Here is a 6000-nt window from a genome sequence, read left to right on the forward strand (position 1 = left end):
ATTAGAAAAAAAAATGAAAGAAGGTGCGAAACAAAGAGTTTGTGTCCCCTCCTCACCCCTTCCTATCCCCATACACAGCCTTCACCTCCATCAACACGGAGAAACACTTCAGTTTGTCAGTCTGTGAACCCACGTTAACACACTGTTTACTACCAAACGCCGCTGTTTAATTTACATCAGTGCTGATTGTGTTGACATTCTCTGAGCTATGGCAGGTGGCCTATAGCAGTATTTCTCAATCTTCCTAATGCTGCAACTCATTAATACCTTATGTTGTGGTGACCCCCTTTTGTTACTGTTATGACTCATAATGCAAATATCTAATATGCAGGAGGGTCTTAGGCGACCCCCAAAGGCGTCAGAACCCACAGGTTGAGAGCCATGATCCTATATCATCATATAGAATATTTTACTGTTCTAAAAGTTCCTCGTTCGATATATGTGTACTCTTCCTTCTCCTCAGACCCCTGATAAGTACTGATTTTTTTTTTAGTACTTCCATAGTTTTGTTTCTTCTAGAGCATTCAATCATTGAAATAATACACTACATCATTTTACAGATTGGCCTCTTTCACTTAGCAGTATGTTTTTAAGATTCCTTCCTATCTCCATGGCATGATAGCTCATCCCTTTATCATCCGAATAATAGTTCATTGCAGGGGTGCATCTGTTTATCCTTTTTCTGATTAAAGGACATCTTGGTTGCTTTCAAGTCTTGACTATTATAAACACAGCTGCTATAAACATCTGCATGTAGATTTCTGTATGAATGTAAGTTTTCAATTCCCTTGAACAAATACCAAGGAGCAAGCCTGCTGGGTCATTTGGCAAGAGTATGTTTGGTTTTGTAAGAGACCACCAAACTGTCTGTCCATTTTTCATCTCACCAACAGACAATGTCTCACTGCTGCACTTTTTCACCAGCATTTGGTGTTTTGGGCTTTAGCCATTCTACTTGTATAACATTGTGGTGGTTTTTATGTATCCAGAAATAGAACCTGAATGTTAGGCAAGTTCTCTGTCACTGAGCTACACCTCCAACCACACCATTGCTGTTTTAATTAGTAATTTCCTACTGTTTAATTACATATAAACATATTTTCACACTTTTCGGCCATCAATGTATCTTCTTTGATGTGTGTTCTGTTGACATCCTTTGCCCTTTTTTTTAAAACTGTGTTGTTTCCTCTCCTTTTATGACTCCGGTAAATGCTCCATTCATGTCTTAGATCCCAGTTATCATCTCTCCATCTTTAACTTGGTAGAAAATGAAAGCCTTTTTATGAGCTCGTAGAGTGATAAGTGTGCTGCACATGTCTGGAACTGTGATCTTATACATATTCATATAATTCTTTGAATAATGCCTGTTTTTTTTGTGTTTGTAAGAGCAGGCAGCATATCCGGCCTTGTTCCCTAGGCTGACTGCTGAGAATGTTAGTGCTGGCCCTAACACAGCAGGAACTCAGTTAACAGAAGGAAGGGTGCCTAATAACCTCACCTAAGGTGAAGCTGGGGAGGAAGGGGTGGGGTCCTCCTGCAGAGAGCGCCTCCAGTACAGGGATTGCACAGGATTCCAAGGAACTTTTACAACGGGGAGGAGGGAGCAGAAGGCCAAAAGTGATTCCCAAAGCAGTACAACCAGTGTCAGGAATACTAATGTGGAAACTGAGCCAAGACATAAACAAATAGAAAAAGACTTTTTTTTTTTTTTTTTTTTTTTTTTTTTTTTTTTTAAAAAAAAAAAAAATTTTTTTTTTTTTTTTTTTTTTTTTTTTTTTAATTATTTGAAGCAAGAAAACAGCCAGGGCAAGCCAGACTCCGTACAAACTGGAGGAGGCAGCATTTTTCATACATCAGGTTGTTCTCCCTCAAGAGGAGTAATTCTCCCACCGGAAAGCAGTAAAGGCAATTCCAGAGGGAAGACGTCAGGTTGGAGGTCAGCACTGAAGCTGGGGAGGAGTCTGCTCACACCGATTGTGCTTCGACTTCAGATGAATCTCATTAGAACTTGGGCACACAACTGTAGAGCATCATCCACAGTTTCTGAGAAGCTTGGGCAAGAAGCCCAATACCTAGGACGTGTGAAATGTTAGTCTGCCTTCAAAGAGCAAGAATGTGCAAATGGAGTAAATCTAAGGACCTCTGACTTCCAAAGTTGAGATTAATTAATGCTATGAATCTGGACTAGATTTGCAACAGAGTGCCTAGAAAGTGGAATGTAAAAAATTTTCTGCTTCAATGAGCTTCCATTTGAAAGTTGCCAGCAAGCAAGATGAAGACAGCCAGTTTCCTTGGAGGAAGTCTGTCCGTAGAACAATGGCAGGAACATTCTTCTTCTGCCAGGGGGATGTGGGCATCTACACCGTACCTGAGGGTGAGCTGTGGCTTTTCCTCCTAACTCGTGGCTTGATGGAAGCTGTTATCTGTATTTCTTGGTGTGAAATGCTAAATGCTGGAAACAACTTGGCAAAATTCCACAGGGCAAGGAGCCTTCTCAGGGAGAAGAAATCAGAGCTAATTTCCATGATGTATTATCAGATTTCACCTGGACTGAGGTGTACATACCCGCATCACACATGACTTCCACCAAAAACCATCATGGGCTCTCTAGTTATGAGAGTTTGGGGGTGGAAGGTCTGGCTTCAGAAATCCCAATGGAGCCACTCTTCTCAATTTGCCAATTAAAGGTGAGTAATGGTGACAAAAAGAGATTTAATCAGTGTGCACATTGGGAAGAGAAACAAATAAAGCTGTCCAATGACCCTTCCCAAAGTCCATTTTCAGGGGAGTGATAAGAGGTTTAGGTGAACTGAAGTACAATTGGAACAGAGGGCAAGAGGCTTACAGAATGAAGTGAACTTGTTCACCGTGTAGCCTGATTGCCTGGGTTCTGGTTCTGGTTTTTGTACTGGTAGATTGGAAAAGTCTTTATTTCTTTAGACTTCTCCTAAGGTATTACCTCTGCAGAGTGCTGCCCCCTCATCAGAGATAATTGTCCTCATTTGAGAGATGGTCAGGCTCACCAGTGCTCAGAGTTGGGGCATAAAGGCATAAAGGCAAAAGGGCGTAAAGACAGAAACAGTCCTTTGTCACAGAGATGGTTGTCAATATGTCCTGTTGTTCCTGGAACCCAGTGACTGCAGGCTTAAGACAGTGACTGGAGCACATTTCAAGAATACTGGAGTAGGGGGCTGGTGAGTTGGCTCAGTGAGTAAGAGCACCTGACTGATCTTCCGAAGGTCCAGAGTTCAAATCCCAGCAACCACATGGTGGCTCACAACCATCTGCAACGAGATCTGACTCCCTCTTCTGGAGTGTCTGAAGTCAGCTACAGTGTATTTACATATAATAAATAAATAAATAAATAAATCCAAATTAAAAAAAAAAGAATACTGAAGTGGGATAGTGTAAAAACGAATGGTGATGTAACTAAAAGATGCATGTGCAAAATGAAAGCAGAAACACCAGGGTTTGACCCCTGCTCTGCTCTCCATGGGCCTAAACCTTTCTGAATACTTGTTCTCCTAAGGGAAAAATGGTGGCCTGATTGTCCTCTTATTCATGCAACTAAGGCTGAAAAAAATCCTCCCAGTCCATCTGCTCCAGGAGCCCAAGCAAGCACGCAGCATTCTTGTCTCAGACTCACACTGGGGATGCTAACCTCAGTATTAATATCGGTTTAGTGAGGCTAGATGAAGCCTTCAGGTTCCAACAGCAACACAGCTGGCAGCAACTGAGGAGAGAGATTCCCATTCCTTCAGTGAGAACCAACTAATCAAGCAAAGCCAAGGAGAGGGAATGGTTAGTGTTATCTCTAAGTCTAATGCAACTGCTACCCCTTGCAATAAGAGGAAATAGGAAGGCTCCAAGTAGAAGACCTACTGAGCAGAGGAAGAAGCAATCATAAGGGGCCTGCAGGCCAAGGAATGCCAAGGGCTGCCAGCAGCCCAGAGCAAGGCTGGGCAGAGCACGGACTGTCTCTTGAAGTCTCAGAAGGAAGTGACCTGCTACACCCTAGCTTCCAGAATTTAGCATAATGTGTTCGTGGTTTTTAGTTTTGTTTTTATTTTGTTGTATTTTTTTAATCAACTTTGTAATATGTTGTAAAGCAGCCCAGACAACTACTTGATTTGAGCATGCATGGATTTAAGAGATTAATCTGGAAAATAAAATATGTGTCTCTTATCTGGATCTTAAACTTGTAAGACAAGTTACACTGGTTAGGTTTACTGTGCAGGTGTCTTGTTTCTTGTAACGAGTCAGGAAAATACTAAACTGATGGAACCTTACCATATTTCTGTGGCTCCAGCTGAAACATGACTTTGTCTACAGCTAACGTATGAGGTCTCTAGACAGCTTCACCTCCAGTCAGACTGACAGGCTGGTGCTGGCTTGGAAGAAAGCCATATCACTCTAATCTGAATTAACCAGTAAGTATTTTTTCTTTTGTTCTCTTTTTGGTCAGATGTACAGATCTGGTAGATGCAAGTGGGTGAAGACAACTAATCAAGGTCGTCAGGACAGTTGGCATGATGAACCGGAAGCCTGAAGATGAGCTATTAGGGTGAGCAGTGTAGAGGTGAAGCTGCAGCCGTAAAACCCATCATAAGACTCAGCTGGAGGGGTTGGTTGGCTTGAGAGCAACTCACACGGGGAAAGGCTGGGAGTGTTGCCACCTAGCCACCAAGGCTAACTCAAATAGGTTGTGGTGACTCAAAAAGCGGTAACCACGGCAACTGTTGACAATGGTGCACTCGTAACACAGCTCACTCATCAAGTCTTCCCATAGAAAAATTCAGGCCACCGAAGTATTTAATGGGAAAATCATACGATTCGCATAAGTGATATTCTGGGGAGATGCACAGTGTTCTGTGAGAAGTTTCCAGGACACTGTCTAACTCTATTAAACATGGAATGCTGCATCTCAGGTTTCCAAACCGTTCCTTCCCAGGAGCGCCTTTCCTCACAAAGACATTAAATATGCACCACTGGGGAGTTAGAGGGACAGAAGTGGGTCAGCAGGTGCAGTGCCCATGGCCTTTGCATCAAGGTGACCCAGCAGAGAAGTGTGCAGAGCTTCAACAGTGCCTGGTGCCTGCCCCACCACATAACACTACTCTTTTACTTCCAAAATCTCCCAGAGAGATCTCTGGTGGGAAAGGTCAACTCCAAACTATATATAGAAGGGAATTCTAGAAACTGTATTAAAAGTATACGTGTGTGCATGTGTGTGTGTGTGAATGCATGCATGCGTATATGTATATTGGAGACAAGGTTGTCCTGCAACTTACTAGGTTGGCCTTGAACTCACAGAGATCCATCTGCCTCTGCCTCCCAAGTTCTCAGATTAAAGTTGTGCACTCCCACACCCATAAAATAATATTTTTAATAAATAAAGATTTATTTTAGTTTTAATTCTGTGTGTGTTTGTGCACATGTGATGCACATGTGGTATCTAGGGAGGCAAGAAGGTATCAGATCTCCCGGAGCTGGAGTTACAGACGGGGTGAGGCCCTAGTATATGAGCTAGAAACCAAACTCTGGTCCTCTTCAAGAACAATACTGGTTCCCGACTGCTGAGCCATCTCTCTAGCGCTAACATCTTTTATTCTCTGAAGATGTCATGCATTTATATAACACCTATTGACCTGTATGTAGCCAGCCACCACCACTCCCTCCTCTTCCTAGCACCACCCTCCCATCACCCTCCCAACTTTGCGTCTTCTTTTTAAAATTATTATTAATAGCCTTTTGAGTCCAGTCAGCGCTGCTGACATGTGCGTGGTTTGGAGGGAGGAAAGGGACGGGAGAAAAGTTGTGATCAAAATTCAACCTCAAAAATAAACAAAAAGGGGACAGATGGAAGACACCCAGGGGCCTGCCCTCCATGGGGCCCGCCCACAGCTGGAGCCACTGTGATGTGCAAGTCCGTGGTGGAGAGAAGGGACAGAAAGAGAAGTGGAGCAGTTTGAGTACTAGGAGAGAGGCAGAACTGGAGAT

The 6000-nt window shown here is 43.0% G+C and overlaps 1 long non-coding RNA gene across 1 annotated transcript in view; it reads left to right on the forward strand.

Annotated features, from left to right (window-relative positions):
• Positions 1–5278, forward strand: part of LOC110291498 — a 108053-nt gene extending 102775 nt beyond the window's left edge. The window contains exon 3 of the long non-coding RNA XR_003836223.1: positions 4466–5278. This is a non-coding gene — a long non-coding RNA (uncharacterized LOC110291498). The remainder of the gene's footprint in view (positions 1–4465) is intronic.
• Positions 5279–6000: the final 722 nt, after the last annotated feature.

This window comes from Mus caroli, chromosome 3 (genome assembly GCF_900094665.2).
Source record: "Mus caroli chromosome 3, CAROLI_EIJ_v1.1, whole genome shotgun sequence".
Taxonomy (NCBI): Eukaryota; Metazoa; Chordata; class Mammalia; order Rodentia; family Muridae; genus Mus; species Mus caroli.